The sequence below is a fragment of the Artemia franciscana genome, chromosome 16 (assembly GCF_032884065.1).
Source record: "Artemia franciscana chromosome 16, ASM3288406v1, whole genome shotgun sequence".
Taxonomy (NCBI): domain Eukaryota; kingdom Metazoa; phylum Arthropoda; class Branchiopoda; order Anostraca; family Artemiidae; genus Artemia; species Artemia franciscana.
Window position 1 is genome coordinate 8,631,288 of NC_088878.1, and position 18,772 is coordinate 8,650,059.

The window sequence follows — 18,772 nt, forward strand, 5'->3', positions numbered from 1 at the left end:
CAAAGACAATGGGACAGCAAAGAATGTTGTATATTCGCAAGTTTTACGTAGTTAAAACCATATATATATATATATATCTATATTCACAGGTGGGACATAGGGACACAACTACAATGGCGCGTAACTATTATGGCGCGTAACGACTTACGCGCGCGGGGGGGCTTGGGGGGGGCGCGAAGCGCCCCCACCAACTAGGTGTTGGGGTGGCGCGAAGCGCCACCCCAACAGCTAGTATATATATATATATAAAAATAAGTTGTCTGTCTGTGGATGTGTGGATGGATGTGTGGATGGATGTGTCAGGTGACGTCACCTGAAAAAACTGGATTAGGTGACGTCAAAACTGAAAAAACTAAAAAAAGGCAAAAACTACAAAAAAAAACTAAAAACTAATAAAAAAAATAAAAAAGCTAAAAAACTAAAAAAACTATAAAGGTAAAAACCAATAAAAAACTAAAAAAAAAACTGAAAAAACTAAAAAAAGGCAAAAACTACAAAAAAAAACTAAAAACTAATAAAAAAAGTAAAAAAGCTAAAAAACTAAAAAAACTAAAAAAACTAAAAAAGGTAAAAAACTAAAAAAAATAAAAAATAAAAAAAAACTAAAAAAAAGGAAAAAACTGAAAAATAAGCTAAAATAAAGGTAAAAACCAATAAAAAACTAAAAAAAAAGGAAAAAACTAATAAATGACGACACTCAAAGAGAAAGCGACCAGGACAAAAGGAATGTTCGATTAGCAATCAACAAAGCACCGGGACACAGGGAGTATAAATGACGACCAGGACATAAGTAAAAAAAAAAAACTATCTATATATATAAAAATAAGTTGTCTGTGGATCTGTGGATCGTGGATCAGGTGACGTCACCTGAAAAAACTGGATCAGGTGACGTCAAAACTGAAAAAACTAAAAAAAAGGCAAAAACTACAAAAAAAACTAAAAACTAATAAAAAAAATAAAAAAGCTAAAAAACTAAAAAAACTAAAAAAAGGCAAAAACTACAAAAAAAACTAAAAACTAATAAAAAAGCTAAAAAACTAAAAAAACTAAAAAAAAGGCAAAAACTACAAAAAAACTAAAAACTAATAAAAAAATAAAAAAGCTAAAAAACTAAATAAACTAAAAAAAGGTAAAAAACTAAAAAATAAATAACGACCGGGACACAGGGACACAACTACAACGGGGACACCGGGGGAAACAGGGGGATATAAATGACGACCGGGACAAAAAAACTAAAAAGAAATAAAAACTAAAAACTAATAAAAAAAACTAAAAAATCTAAAAATCTAAATAAGCTAAAAAAGAAAAAAAAAGGAAAAAAATAAAGGAGAAAAACAAAACTAAAAAACGAATGTATATACAGACCGGGACACCGGGATACAAATGATGACCGGGACCCGGGACACAGGGAATATAAATGACGACCGGGACACAGGGACACAACTACAACGGGGACACCGGGGGAAACAGGGGGATAACCTGACAATCTATTTATATGCAAAGACAATGGGACAGCAAAGAATGTTGTATATTCGCAAGTTTTACGTAGTTAAAACCATATATATATATATATATATATATCTATATTCACAGGTGGGACATAGGGACACAACTACAATGGCGCGTAACTATTATGGCGCGTAACGACTTACGCGCGCGGGGGGGCTTGGGGGGGGCGCGAAGCGCCCCCACCAACTAGGTGTTGGGGTGGCGCGAAGCGCCACCCCAACAGCTAGTATATATATATATATATATATATATATATATATATCTATATTCACAGGTGGGAAATAGGGACACAACTACAATGGCGCGTAACTATTATGGCGCGTAACGACTTACGCGCGCGGGGGGGCTTGGGGGGGGGGCGCGAAGCGCCCCCACCAACTAGGTGTTGGGGTGGCGCGAAGCGCCACCCCAACAGCTAGTATATATATATATATATATATATATATATATATAAACATATATATATATATATATATATATATATATATATATATATATATATATATATATATATATATATATATATATATATATATATATATATATACTAGCTGTTGGGGTGGCGCTTCGCGCCACCCCAACACCTAGTTGGTGGGGCGCTTCGCGCCCCCCCAAGCCCCCCCGCGCGCGTAAGTCGTTACGTGCCATATTAGTTACGCGCCATTGTAGTTGTGTCCCTGTGTCCCACCTGTGAATATAGATAGATTTATATATGTGTTTCAAACTACGTAAAAATCGCGAATATACAACATTCTTGGCTTTCCCATTGTCTGTGCATATACAAAGCCGTATGTACTAATAATGACGTCATATACAAACGCCATACATACAAACATGTTGTTTGTTTTTACAAACAAACAAACATGCATACACACAACTCGTTTTTATATAGATAGATAGATAGATAGATACAATACAAATTAACTGCGTAAAACTTGCGAATATACAACATTCTTCACTGTCCAATTGTCGCTGCATATAAATAGATTGTCAGGTTTACAGACCCTCGAACATGCAACGTACAATTGTCCATGGGAAAAACAATCAGTATTAAGATCTATACCACATTTTTCTAATGATTGTCCTTGAGCTATGTTAATGGTGATTGCAAATGCTAATCGAATTGGGAATTGCAATCTTTTAAATTGAAAAGGCAGATCCGTTGGAATCATGGGAATGCGAGGAATAAGAACAGCCTCACCCTCAAAAGGCCCTGTCAAGATTATGGCCTCTATTAGGTTTTCCATTGTTTTTTTTTTTACGGCAAGTCGCGTGCCATTGCAAAGCTTTGGTGGGCAAACCTTGTTTTTGCCATTCCACTGAGTACATCCAGCATCGCACTGACCCAAACACTTCAAGTTTTACTATGTAGTTTATCAGTGATTTCAGCTTTTGCCGGAAGACACGGGCCGTAATGTCATGTCTAGGAACCGCCGATTGTCCTTGAAGTAAAAGCTGCAGTATCTCGTCCCAAGATTGATTATAAGTAAATGTAATAAATAAATCTGGACGACCATAGAGACGAACATACGCAATAGCATCTTGAGCATATTCATGCATATGACGGGGACTGCCAGCATATGACGAAGGTAAAATTGTTAATCTTCCAACGTTTGTGGTATTACCGTCATTTATAACTGCATCTCGCAAATGAATGTATTGTTCAGAGCGGAGCTTGGTCTGATTCAGGCGGATATATAGCAAACGTTCTGATTCAATTTTAGCATACATATCAACGACGAATTGGTGAAACAATTCACGGCATTTTAAAATATAATTTTCTTCATCCTGCCGAATCATTAGTCTATAGGAATAATAATGCATTGCACTGCATTTCTTATTCATTTCTTTGTTAGTGGCTGGATTCATCAATTTAATATTAAAGTGATAGCCGTCGGCTCAATCCCAAAAAATGATAGGGTATTGTAGGGCATCGTAGCATCGATGAGTTTCAGTAATTCTTACCAACTGAGCGTTTCGCTTATGAAGAATAATATCTCGAGGTGAAAACTGATCACCGACCATAACGATTGCCACTTCGTCGATAGTTGGAGCATTGTATCTACGCACATGTTGGCCAGGAGGCGTTTTGTCAGCGGAAATAACAATTTTATGCGTATCAATAGGCATCAAATCGATGGCTGTTTTGAACAGACGCACTAAATTATTATTTTCGTGGAAAAGATGTTGCAACTGGGAAACGATTGTCCTTTCAACGTTGGGAGAAATTTCGCAACGTGCATTCAATTCAAAATTTCTATCACTGATGAAGTACAATTGTAAAAATTTATGATTCTCGCCTGAGAATGGTAGAAGGGACCCTGCTCTATGATAAATTTGCCCTTTTACTTTGAAAGTAGACATAAATTGATCTGGATTTTCGATTTGGGCTCCAAACGACGTCATTTGGAAACATGAGTTATATTTTCTGATTTGTGACAAAAACGCTTAGATTCTGACGTAGTTCCAGCAAGGAAAGTCTTCAATGGCTCTGGTGGTTCAGCCAATAGAGGAAGTTTAACTTTTCCTGAGGCGCAACACATTCCCATTTTTTCACCATTGAATTTCAAGGCCTTGCAATAGGGACAAATTTTAGACATAGTCCCGATTTGAACACATCTACTCAAGCTATAATCATCGACTGGGCTGTACCTGAATGCCAGGCGATAACTTTCAGGTTGCTCTGATTCCTCGGCACGCTTTCTTTTCTTACTTTCTCTATCAGCAGCAATCCTGATTTCTTGCTGTTCTTGTGATTCCTCAGCACGCCTTCTTTTTTCACTTTCTCTTTTAGCAGCAAGTCTGGTTTCATGTTGCTCTGGTAGTTCCTCGGCACGCCTTCTTTTTTCACCTTCTCTTTTAGCAGCAAGTCTGCTTTCGCGTTGCTCTGGTAGTTCCTCGGCACGCTTTCTGTTCTTTCTTTCTCTATCAGCCTCAAGCCTGTTTCCTTGCTGTTCTTTTGATTCCTCGGCACGCTTTCTTTTCTGACTTTCTCTATCAGCAGCAAGTTTTTTGGCATAGACTCTTTGAGCATCTTCCTCGGCTGTTGCCATTGTAAGTTCATCAGTCATTTTAAAGTTAAACATTAATAGATTTCTACGTGAACGCATGTCTTAAATATCTTTAATGCCGTCACCGTCATAACAAAAATGACGACAACTAACTTCATGACGTCAGTCAACACACAAACATGACGTTACCTGACAGACACATCCACCGACAACTTATTTTTACATATATATATATATATATATATATATATATATATATATATATATATATATATATATATATATATATATATGTATATATATACGTAAAGTTAGAGCCGTTCCCGGGGAGGGGGCAGCGAGGTCAGGATCCCTGGACGTCGCAGCTGAGGAACGGGATCGCTATGGCTAAGGGATTACCAACTCTGATCAAATTTTTAACTTTGATTCAGCTTTTTTGCTTATATTTGTGTCGCGTTAGAAGTGTTGTAAACGATTTTTCCCCGGACACCATCAACCCTATGAACAGCTCTGTGTAAAGTTACGATTAATCTATATTACCTTACGTTAATTTCTCTCTGACTGAAAGACCCTTCTTCTTTATTGATTTTTGTTCAAAACTAACAAAATTCGCCCTGCCTGCGTAGCTTCTTTCGCTGTGACACGATATCATTCAGAATTCGAAGTTTCGTAGTTTTTTTCGTTAACTTCCCGCTCTGAGGCCAAAAGTGATTACTCACAAAAAAGTGTGACAATTATGCGTATTTATTATCTTTATTGAGACAGTAAACTGTCTACATACTTCTATTTTCAAGGAATGGTGATGAAGATTTGGGGGGGGGGTACCCACAAATGAGAAATAAGAAGGGAGAACACACAATCCATGACAAATTATAATTATATTGTGGTCCAAGACTTCAAAGAAGGTAAATGATGACACAGATATAAAAACACATTTTTTTTGGGGGGGGGAGGGTCCAGCGAATTAAATTTATGCCCAAAAGTAGTGAAATTTGAAATACTGTAGCCCAAAACCCGCCTCACTGGTTTTTGTCCACCTGTCCCGCGAAGCTGAAACTTCAAAAGCCCAATTGGCGGGAAATAATTCAACCTGGCAACACAGCTTGACAGGTGTCACGCTGGCTTTTAATAATGGTTTTTAATAGCCAGTACCAAACAAAAGTAGAAGATTCGTCCAAATACGTGGGTAGATGGAATTCCTAGAGGTGCAGTTTCTCAAGGCCTGTCTGGACAATAGATGAAATGATTCTAAAAGATTCTTTAAGATTATCAAGTTTATTTTTGTCTATGACAATTCAAAAGACGCTATGTTATACAATACAATTTTTTGTCAATGTGACGCCTCGTAATGTCGTAAAATCGCTACTGACATACTCAGACTTCTGAAATAACTGTCAAAAATCGTTTGACAAGCTGCTCTTAAAAGAATGATCAACAAGACAATGTACATGAGGAGGTTCACAGTATAACTCAACTTACAATACCTTGCTCATTGCCTCTCTTTGAGCACAGCTTAGCAAACAATTATCTTAGGAATGTGAAAATGTCAGGTATGACATGTTGGCGTGAAAGCGAAAAGGAAATGGAAAACGGGAAAAATGAAAAAAGGAAAATGGTGGGGGGGGGACTGAAAATACGTCTTAGGACTTTTGATTGTATTATTTTGACCGGTAATTTTTTATCATAGTGGTCTTTAAGGATCTTCTATACCAAAAATATCTTTCGAGTCTCAGCGTCGGCGGACTGTCAAAAAGACAAAAAGTCCATTACCAAATTTTCCTAGCACCACAGGGAGCTTACGAAGCAGTTTCGGTAAAAGTTGATAGGGCACCTTAGATATGTCCACAGTTCGAAGAGCTAAGGATGGGCTTTTTGAAAGCGAGGGAAACGTATAATTTCTTACTAATTGTTAAGTAAAGTGTTAAGCAAAGTCTAATCAATATACACACAACATAAAAATAATAATAATAATAATAATAATAATAATAATAATAATAATAATAATAATAATGTATAATATATAATAATAATAATAATGTGTATCCTGTCGCACAAATTTCAATCCAGACAGTAAGCACAGCAGGAAACCTCCTAAGTTGTCAAATTGCTGAAAGAAACTTCTTTTGAGCTGATTTTTAATGTTTTCTAAGCAAGTATACTGGAATATTTTTAGGGACTGCCCTTTCCTAAACTAAAAAAAGTTAGCCTGTATTCCGTTCAATAAAAAAAAACAAAAAACTTTCAATGGCGTAAGTTTCATTAAATCTGAATATCTCTGTCTCTGGCATGAAACTGGGTAATTTAAATGGTTCTTCTAAGATTTTCGGGAGAGTAGGTATCGACTTTTAGTTTTCTGTCCTTTATTTGGATCTCTTATCAAAGCTATACCAGTTATAGCAAGACTGTCTAATCAAATCTGAATAGTTTAGTCTGAATAGTCTGAACGGAATCTAAAAAAAAAACATGTAACGGACGAGATGGGCGATCCTTTAAGTAACAAACGGCCTTAAGCGTCTAAGGTACGCAAAAATAGTTATGACAGTGAAAAATTGATATCCCAGTCATTATTATGCGGGAGAACAGGGAATATACGGCTATAACTGGCATTATTAATCCATTTTCTGTCTAACTCTTTACCCTCTTTGAAGTAATTAGCAATTGTACAGTTATTTTTTTTTGTAAAGAGAGTTTGCTTTCCACAGCAAAACAGAATTATCCTTGATATTAGGGCGTTTATCCCCCCTTTTCAGGATAAAAGCACAGCTTTTAATGGATCAATTTTGGAAACTATCATTTTTCATTAAAATCTACGTTTCTGCAATAGAAGAACTAACCCCCACAGCACCCATATTGCACTGTTAACACTAAAATTTCTCTTTCAGTGTGATATAATAGATTAATCACTGGTTCTAAATCGCTATGAACAAAACCTGAGCCTAAAACGAACTTTTGAGGCTTCAGTCTTCTTCCCCCCCCCATCCGCTGCAATACTACAGATTAAATTTAATCTGTATATCCGATATACGTGCTTTTTGCATTACTAAATAAAAAAAATGCTACTTTATATCAGCTGTTTCGAAGGTTTTGCCCCCCCCCCCCCTCGAAAAAATTCGTGCGTACGTGCCTGGGCTATAATAATTTTTTTTTATGGAAAAACTTTTCTACTGTTTGAAGGTAAAACAGGCAATTAGGCAGGCAATCGGGCTGGTCCAATCCATATAACTTAGTGTAAGGAACGGATCATAGATCCGTGAAAGGGACGGGAAAAATGTTACATAAATCTTTTTGAATTACCGTAGCTGCATTCCCGCATTATCATGAAATAGAATTTTTTGAACGTTTTATTATCTATGATTGATAACATGTAATAGACGGAATGAACTTAATTTTTTTCAGTTTTTTTTTCAGAAACTTAAATGGAGAAGACGAATATCAACTTCCATCTAGTGGCATTGAAACTAATAAGGAAATCAGAACTAAAATATAATCTAATTTTTGCAACAATGTATGCATCAGAAGAGCATGGCTTTCATTGGTACTCAAATAGCGACGAAGACCACACTGCCTTTCTATCACACAAAAAAAGAATATAATGAGAAATTTGTTAAGACAGTGAATAACAAAGTTTTACAATCTATTCAAATATTTCGGCTATCAGCAGCCGTCATCAAGCCAATATAATATTAAACAAACAAAAAGAAAACAAACTTACTCAAAAGGCACATCGATCAAACAAATTTTTTAACTAAAACATTTTACTGAAATTTAAATCATGATTTTTCTAGGAAAATCCGTATTGCTACAATCTTTTAAAAACATAGACGAGGAAACGGCACGTATGCAAAAGGGAGGGCATCACCAGACATATCCCCCCCCTACAGAATTCAAAATGTATTTAGTACTAAAGGAGTCTTGTGTCATGAACTTCCCCTCCTCCTTGGTCTTTAAATGGGTACGACAACACCCTTAAATTCTTCTTCATACGTTGAGCTTCTGGGAAAGTCCCATTAATTTCTATTACATCGCACGACGTTTTAAGCATGTTTTCGTTATAGATTACTAAGACAAACAGTAAATTCGTGACCAACTAGAGAAAGTATATTTGGTAGTATATATCAGTAGCTGCCAACATTAATCCTACCACACCTTTGTTATATACAGTTGGAGTTTACTTAAAAGATGTGGATATTATTTTTAACTCTTTCTTTCTGGTTAACATAAGTTAACAAAATTATTCAAAATTCGAAGATAATAAATACCACACTCGAGCTCAAATGAGAAAACATAAGCAATTAGGCGGTTGAGAAAATTTTTACTTCAAATTTTAGGCAGGTCTGTATGCTTAAAATGCCTTTCATTGTTACATTGTAACACACATTTAGAGTGGATATAGAAAATCGGTGCTTGAGGGGGGAAAACAATCTTGGTCACGAAAAACAGCTTTTGTGAAAAGTAGAAATTTCAATTAAGGCTTGTACATGACTAAGTATTTATTTGACTGCTTTCTCTCGTATTCTTAAGAATATGAGCACTATCTCTGAATTATAATATATATATTATATACCTAATCAATAAAATTATAATTATATAATATAATATAATTATAATATATATCTTTATCATAAAGATAAAATTAAAAAATGGTGGACCAGTCTCATCCATTTTGCCATTTTATTTTTTTTTTGCTGTTCAATTAAAATTCAAACGCTAAATCAAGTTATTCGTGTTTTCTCCAACAGCTCAAATTGCAGAACGTAAAAACAAGAAAAAAAGAGAAACTTAAAATAAAAATATATAAAGGAGAAGAAAGATAAGTACAAATGAGAAAGAGGGAGAAAACAAACCTGCTGCAACGCAAATTGCATTTGCATGCTAGTTTTTTCAAATATTACGGCCCTGGTCACGAAAACAGCTTTTGTGAAAAAGGGAAATTATGACCTAATCTTTTCTCACGGCGTATGTAGAAATCCCATAATTCTAATACTGGCCTCGATAATGACCAGCTAGCGAAGACGAGAACTCAGCCAAATTTTGAAATGAGAGTTTGGAGATAAATAGAGTGAAATAAGTTATGGTTTTTGTAACTATGGGAAAGTTTGTTTAATTAATTTCTTAAATTCCAAACATGTGCCTAGATATTTATTGACTATTCAAGATACGTACTTCAATATTCTTAATTTTGAGCATTTAAAATGCGGTTTTTAAAAATGTTGGAGATTTTTGCAGCCTTTCTGTGACAGATAGCGGTTCCAATATTTTTGAATTTTTATGAATATTCACATCACCTACAAAATTTTGATATCAAAGCAAACAGCTAAAAAATTAAATCTAAAAAACGTGAAAAATGCATGGTTTCGACTGGAAAAAAACTCCAGCAATTTTTGAGGAGTATTTCCAAAATCTATGAGGGTGGGTCAATAGCATCTTAACTGCCACCTTTGCCACCTTAACTGATTGCACTTTCACACTACGTTGCTTAGCCTTCAACAATAGCACATATTAAGAATTTAAGTTACGTGATATAAGTATACGGAGCAACTTTTATCCGTGACCTGGGCAGTTCCAAGTAAACTCGAGCTTTACCTAGACTTTTACCCTAGGTAAGTTTTTCTTCAGTAATAGAAAAGTATGTTTAGTGGCAACAGAATAAAAATCATGGGTGAACAATTAATAAGCTTTGAAAATAAACTAATTACTTAATAAACTAATTAATAAAAAATTAAACTAATTAATAAACTAATTTCAAAAAAGCCTTTCAAGCTTGATTAGAGCTTAAGTATGTATCTCCATTGCAGGTTTCTAATTTTTGATTAGTTTGCTTATTATACCTTTAGACGATGATTACGAAGGTTTTATGGATTTTTACCTTAAATTAGTATAAAATGACTTGTTTAAGCATAAAATATAGTTGGAACAAAGAAGCTTTATCCTTTAGGGATAAAAGCTACGTATGTCGTGTGAAAGCCACTTAAGGGGAACATAGGGTTGAACGGAGTACTAAGTTTAAAATGATTTTTATTAAGTGGAAAGAGTTAATATAAAAAGATACAAAATTTCATAAAAGTACATCGTATTGTTGTAAAAAATGTTTCACACTTCAATTATAAAAAGTGAAATTTTTTTTTATTTAATTAAAATTTAAAAAAGGTCAAGTACCCCGTTCTGTACCAAATACGGGGAATAACGGGGTGGTAGTTAAAACAGCACATCTGAATAAGTAAAATTATTATTTTTCTTTTACATATTTTCATTAAGGGAACAAAACTATTTTAAATATATTTTTTATCAAATTAATCTGATTATGATTAATTAAATTAATTAATTAATCTGATTAATAAAAGTAAAATTGTTGTTTGGCTTTTCATTTATTTTGCTCAAGGCAAAAAAATTAGTTTAGATATACTTTTTCGTCAAATTAATATGACTCTGAATTACAAATTTACATACAAGTAGTCTCATCGTCTCGCAATTGGAGACCACAGAATCAAATGGGGAGGAAAAACGCTCCTGTACTTAGCTTATGCTGATGATTTAAGCATATTAGACGAAAGTGTCAGCAAAATGAATGAATTTCTAGAGGTTTTGCGAGTTCAGGGTGCTAGAATAGGTTTGAAAATTAATGTTAAGAAGACTAAGTCACTAAGGCTAGGAATAAGTGAAGATTGAAAGGTGACGTTGGTTAACGAAAAGATTGATCAGGTGGGGAGCTTCACTTACCTTGATAGTATTATTAGTAAAGACGGTGGGAGCAGTGAAGATGTTAAAAGTAGAATAGCTAAGGCTCAGGGTGTTTTTTTCACAGTTAAAAAAAGTTTGGAAGAATAGAAAGATAAATCTGCAAACCAAGATTAGAATATTGGAAGCTCCAGTGATGACAGTGGTCAAATATGGCTCTGAAGCATGAGCGCTCCGAAAAGCGGACGAAAATTTACTAGATGTTTTCCAGAGAAATTGCCTACGGATTGCTCTGGGTACCCGACTGACTGACCGTATTTCAAGCAGTAGGTTGTACGAGAAATGTGGTTCAATCCCGCTTTCTAGGGCTATAATGAAAGAAAGGTTGAGATGGCTAGGCCACGTTCTGCGGATGAAGGATGACAGATTGCCGAATATTGTCCTTTTTGGCCAACCGTCTTGGGCTACACGGAAAGCAGGTCCTCGTCCTCGTCTGGGTTGGTAGGATGTTATAAATAACGATTTAAAGGAAATGGGAACTTTCTGGGAGGGTGTAAAGAAGGAGACCTTGAATAGATTAGGTTGGAAGAGGAGCTTGCATAGCTGTGTTGGACTCAGGCGGCTTGGTGCTTCACTGAGTTATTATTATTAGTAGCAGTAGTAGTTTATAGCATCCTCTAACTTTTTTTGTACGGCGAATCAGATATAACAGCAGTCTTCCTGCTCCTTTGATTCGTTCTTTTTGCGTTTCTTCTGACGCTGCAATTTTCAAATGAAACAATAAATGCAATTGCGGAGTCCTTCATGTCAGTTGTCATCCTTGAGCAGCCTTATCATCCGTGTTTAATTGAAACTTTTTGACTGGGGTGCCATTACAACCAACAGTAAGGCTAGAAACTGTAACATCTTCATTCCTAACACTACAAGTGAGGGATCTTCTTTATCAACAGCTGATCTAGACGATGATTTTCTCACTTGTTCTTTCTCTGTCACTGGAGGTTCCTCAGTCGCTTTTTGGGTTGAAGGTCCACCTTGTTGGATGTCAATAGTGTCAGTGGGTAGGAAATCTAAATCACAGAATAAGACTGGGTTAAGTGGTCGAATTCCTGTTGCTTTAAACCCGTTAATTGCAGTATTCATAGAGGCGCTTTGGATAAACGCTGATCCGAAGATCGTTGAAATTTGAAACAGCGTTACAACTTTCCCTGGGTTGCAACGGAGCCACTTTCGAAGCTTGTCAGTGCAGTGGAGGCTCAAAGACTTCATAAAAAACACATCAAGCGGGTATTCTATGACCTCTAGGTTCTTGGTGTGGGTGGAATCGGTGTGGGTTTAATTTGAGAAGAACCGAAAAGTCCTTCGATGTCATAGAGGATGATACAAATTTTTTAAACCATCTTGAGAAAAGCTCAGCAGCTATTCATCCAGTACTGTAAACCTCAGCCCAACTCCTTGGATGTAGTCCCAGCTCAGACTCCTTCTCCCTTTTCTTCTTCGGAAAAACTAACATCGCGCGCATTTATTGACCCACTTTTGTTGTTATTCGTTGTTTTTTTTTTTTTTTTGTTTTTTTTTTTAGTTTTTTTCCCTTTTTTTTCATTGTAAATAGTGTAACAGACAAACAGTACATTTATATATATATAGAAGATAGATATAGTGTTTTCTTTTCCTCTTTACCCCCTTATGTTTTTGTATAACGGACTTCAATAAATCATTGTTATTATTAGTTGATAGTGATGTCATGCGATCGCTTTCATCCAGTCAAAGCCCATTTCATACTGCATGCTCATGCGTATTGACAGTGCGCAAGCATGCGTTTATAAGATGAGCAAAAGAAACATCGGCATGCTGAAGCTGAAATACTTCATAAGACATAAGTCCCGAAGGTTCTCTTAGACCTAAACATCACGAAACCATAGTTTAAACCTGTGAAAGACTGGTCTAAATTCGACTTGAGTTTCAAAGCACAAAAAAAAATCGTCAAAGCGGAATCTAACGAAGAAATTTCTTTACAGAAAGTAAATGAGCGAAGTTTTGATCAGAAGATACGCACATTTATAAGGGGGAATGAGCATTCGATCCAAGCCCCCATCCCCGTGATCTCGGAATAGTTTGTGCAAAATTAATCTTCTTTAGTATGATTAAGTTGCTTATTGTGCTTTTTTTTTGTTTAAAAAAATTAGTAGTTAGCATTTTCTAAGTTTTAAAATTCTGGATAAAAGAATGTAAATTTGTGTTGAAAGACCAGGAAATCTTACATGTCCAGCAATGACAAGTATTATAAAAAAAAGCGAAAGTAAGATGAATTTACATAGTGGGATTAATAGGGCGAAAGTAAGATAAGCATTTACATAGTGAGATTAATAAGTTTGAATTTTAACCGAAAAGATTCAAGTTTCGCCTTAAAATGTGAAGGTCACCCCTACGTTCAATGTAACTCATTGTAATCAATTGCAATTGAGTTTATCACTGATAACCAATGGAAACCAGTCTCTGTCAAACAGATGTTTTCATTGGCTGTCAGTGACAAATATCTACCATGTTGAACGTAAGGCACATTTTGGACTTTCTGACGAAAGCCAGCCACGAAGTTCGATTAACAGCTGATTCGTGAAGTCTTAGAATGTATTGTAATTAGTTGCATTTGAGTTGTCCAAGTCGAAAGGTGCAATAAAAACTTTAAAGCAAAAAGAGTATTATGGAGAACCTTGAAGAATCCATATCAGAATCCATTTTCAGGGGAAAGAAAGTTAAAAACATAAAAAAGTAAAACACACTAATCGGAGAAAGATTGATTTGAGATTTTACAGATGAATAATCCAATTATCCCAGAGTTCTGTAATTTTTCCTTCAATAGCTTTTCAATTATCTACTTCAATAACTAGTTATATGTTCAAGGTTATAGTTATCTGTTCAACTATCTGTTCAGTGTAGTTATTTTCCAGGGGGGACAGACGCCAAAACAACAGTTGGGGCTGGGTGACAGTTTTGGTGGTATAGGGCACCAAACTACGACTTTACCCCGTAGAGGAAGAATTTGCAATCAATTAAAAATTCTGAGCAGCTAATTGATTTAAAAGTGTCAATAACTATATTTGAGGCATCCCAGTTGCAAAAGAAGTAATGCCAAACGGTGGCAATACTAGATTCAACAAAGTTGATTCGCTTTATTTGTAATGAAATTAGGCTATGTTTGGTGATCTGTAATTGCGTATCAGCTAAAATGAAGGGAGGTGAGTCATTGCGTAGGTGGGGGTAGGATAGATTCCTACAAAAGTATATTTTAATGGACAGACTGCTAACTTCCTGAGGCTTCAGATAAATATATTTATCTGAAGTATTTAACGAATGTATTTAAACGAAATGTATGTATTTAAATATATTTAAACGAATCTATGTACTTAAACGGAATTAAAACGAATCTGTGTAATGTATTTACCGATAAGAAAATAGTGATGGCTTCAGTTATATAGAAGATCAAAAGTCTCACAGAATTTCCATCCATACAAAGAATAATACTCCTTTTCATCCAACCGAAATTCTGTTGTAGTTTCATTTATAAGAACTTTTCATCAAAATTACTATTCATCGCCAATTTTTTTAGTATATTCGAATTTTATCCAAAAATGAAATTGCAAATGTTAACGTAAGACGGTACTAATCAACGTACAATTATTGATCTTCACATTTTAAAAACAATTATCCAGGAATTAAAGGGACTGATACCTCAAATAATATCTTGGTCAGGCCTGGTTATGATTTGGAAAGCAATCAGAAATTAAATAAAAAAAGAGCTTTTCAACTGAAAGCAAGGAACATATTTGGAGTCTATTTGAACAGAATATTCGTTGTATGAAGGGGGCTGTCTGCTCCTTTGCTCCCTAAGCTTTACTGTGAAGTTCGGCTTTTTTTTTATCTATTTTCGAAAAAGGGGGGAAAATCCCATAGAAGTCATAGAATTTATTGAGAAATACATCATCAGATTCAGCGTATCAAAGAACCCTACTGTATAGGTTTCAAACTCGTATTTGCAAAAATGTGGAATTTTGTAATTTTTGCTAGAAGTAAGATCACGGATGCGTGTTTATTTGTTTTTCCCCAGGGGTGATCGTATCGACGCTGTAGGCCTAGAATTTCGGGAGATGGTTCATGCTAGTTCTAGTGTCCTTTTAAGGGACAAAAATCACTAGAGGGCAGCTAGACCCCCTCCAACGCCAAAATCAATTTTCCCAAAATCGTCCGATCAGAATTTTGAGATAGCTTTTTTCAGCATAGTTGAAAGGCTCAATAAATATGTCTCTGGACATAAAAATGATCCCGTATCCCCAAAGCCCCTGGAGAAAGGTTTTTAAGTTATAAAATTTGCCCATTGTTTTATTTTTTATTGGGAAGTATGCATATATTTTTCGGGTGGGAGGGGAGGACAAATTTTCGGCAGGGGGAATTTTCCATGGAGAGAGAAGTTTCCAGGAGGTGAACTTTTCAGGAGACATTTTACACTGGGTGAATTTGCCGGAATTTTTATACGATTCTTTCTTTATATGTCTTGCTTTCTCTTTACCAATTCAATTTTACGCGTGGACATGTTAAGGGTAATTGTCCGGGGTAAATGTTCACAACAATTGAATTGTCCAGAGGATATTTCTATGGAGAAGGGATTTTTCCGTGGAATTAGAGCCAGGTATCCTGGCCTTACTTAAGAAAATGGTCAGAAATTCAACAAAAACGAGTTTTTTCAACTGAAAGTAAGGAGCAACATTATAGCTTACAACGAACAGAAATTATTACGTATATGAGCGGTGTTGCCGCCTCCTCAGCACCTCGCTCTTTACACTAAAGTTTGAATTTTATCCAAATTCCTTAAAAACGACTTCTGAAACACAAAGATCGTCTAACTAGAACAATAAGTAACTTTTTTTTAAAGTACCGAAAAACTGTTGCATGAAGATCGAAGTGTTGAAGAGGGGGCAATCCCCCTCATAGACGTAATAATTTCTGTTCGCTTTAAGTTTTAATGTGGCTATCAGTTGAAAAAATTGCTTTATTCAATTTGTATTTTTTCTTTATTTCATGAAGCTTAAAAACTAACATTTTTCTAAAGGCAGTGGAAAAAGTATGTCAATTAAAGTAAAAATATATAAAAATGAAAAGTGAGTAATTGCAAAAAATACATAAAACAATAGTCTACTTACAAAAACTGAGATATAAACTCTCAGCATTCAGTTCTATTGAGCAATGCTGAAGCGTTGGGCGGATATTTTTTTACAATATCGATAGTTTTGATCTTAGTTGTCAAATACCAACATATTTAATGCCTTTAGACTCAGTGTTTATAAAAGTAACGCATTATTAAAGTAGTTTGTTCAAAGTAAAACATTAAAATTAAGATTAAGAAAATCAGATAAAAAAAATATTAAGTCAATAGTTTTAATTTAATTTTGAATACCAAAAAACAATATATTTGACATTTTTATGCTTCATAACTTTTAAAACTTAAATCTTTTTCAAAGTGACAACTAGATAAATATAATAATTCCTGGGAAAGAAAATAAATGATAATAAACCACAAAAAATGTGTCCTTTCACGGGGAAAATACAAAAATTCCCAGCATTCCCTTCAGGGGAAACATTTCTGATTATATTGGCTTCATATATCAGCTCATGGGTACTCTTGCAATGCAAGCAAAAGCTGGCGGCATATTTTTTATCGAAATTACTCCTTATTAAGTTGTTTTCTTTGTGTTTTCTATAATTATACGAACTTTCATGTGTAATAATAACTGCACTAATTACTAACAAACAAATACAGTTATTGACTTGTCCCTAAATAGAGAAATACCCAGAAATGGAGATATTAGAATAGAGAAATGGATAATAGAGAATTACTCAGAAATAAATAAATCATTTCTTGTGTAGGTAAGATTTATGGTATTATAAACTAAGTTTGTTTTCATTCCAAAAATTTGGGGAAGAATTGCCCGAATACTCCTACAGAACTGTTTTCATTTTTCTCTCTTCGTCTTTGGATGCACAAACTTGCGTATGGAGAGAATATTAGGGTGAAATTGTCAAGTATATAATTGGAATAAGTAAGTATAACAATAAGTAACCCTTCTTTTAATTTAAACTGAGTGGTTCCAAAACCACATGGCTATGCCTCACCAGACCCCAGTTTGCCCCACCCCAGGCTGAAATTTAGTTTGTTCAAAAATGTTGTCAAAACTAAGATAAGCCTGCATAATTCAAGGATCCATTGAAACTGGTCAGTTTTCTTTTGCACATTTTTACCTTTTTTATTACTGTGACTCGTTTTTCTGTTGACTCTCTCATTTTCACTTGATTTGGGAAAATTGGCTCCATCTTTGACCCCTCACCCACAGGATTTTGAAAAAATTACACCCTTGTTTGGGTATGGATTTAGTGATCTACTTAGAATATCGTTGCAAACCATGAACTAGATGACCTCTATTCCATTTGAATCAAAATGCTTAGCAAGATGCCTTCTCGGGACATACTTTTAAAAATGATTGCATCGTACTTACAAAAAAAGTGAAATTATCCGAAAATAATCATATAGAAGGGACAAAACCATGTTTGAAAAAAAAACAAGCATGGATCCTACACATGATACTCTAATTGGAATCTCACTGCACTACTGACAGAACCACGCCTGTAATAATCTAATTTTATATCTTAGTGTGCGTACCTTAATTACCTAGCTTATTGAGGGGGCTTGGAGGATGAAAACACGGGGGTGTTATTGTAAACCTGCAGTTAAGGGTTTCGGACCATAATTATTGCAACGATGATATCGTTTTATGTTTCCAAGCTTTTCGACTTAAGAATTGACTCTTTTAGTGCTATTAAGTAAAGAAACAAGTTTTTTTTCAATTGAAAGTAAGGAGTAACTTCAGAATTTCATTACGAATACAAATTATTCCGTATATGAGAGGGACTGTCCCCTCCTCAATGCCTCGCTCTTTACGCTAAAGTTTTTTATGGTTTTAAAAAGTAGAGTGTGACAACGAGTTAAACTTCAATGTAAAGAGCGAGGCGTTGAGGAGGGGACAGTCCCTTTCATATGCAAAATAATTTCTTTTCGTTTTAATGTTACTCCCTAATTTTAGTTAAAAAACCCATTTAAAAAAAATTAATTTCTGAGCGTTTTTCAACTAAAGCAAGTTCGAATTAGGCTGACCGTACATGAAAAATTAGAAAAAAAAATTGCGTATTAATTTTGTCAGACTCGTTCCATATATAAAGGGCTGCCCCTTCCTCAATACCTTGCTCTTTACGCGAAAGTTGTTACTATTTTTAAAAAAGCTCCTATTCTAATTAAACGGCCCCCTTATTTCAGTAGACGCTCTAAAAAAAATAGTACAAACAGTCAAACTTTAGCGTAAAGAGCAAGGTATTGAAGAGAGGCAACCCTTCATATATTGAACAGTTTCTTCTCGTTTTTCAAATAATGCCAGTAATTCTGGCTCATCCTCTGTAAAATATACCCTCCTACCACGGATAATTTCTCGAGGGAAATTTAATCCAGCATAAACTTCACCCTCTCCCGTCAAATTCCC

The 18,772-nt window shown here is 35.0% G+C and overlaps 1 pseudogene; it reads right to left on the reverse strand.

The window, feature by feature from the left end:
- Positions 1 to 2,845, reverse strand: part of LOC136037058 (heat shock 70 kDa protein cognate 4-like) — an 8,271-nt pseudogene extending 5,426 nt beyond the window's left edge.
- Positions 2,846 to 18,772: the final 15,927 nt, after the last annotated feature.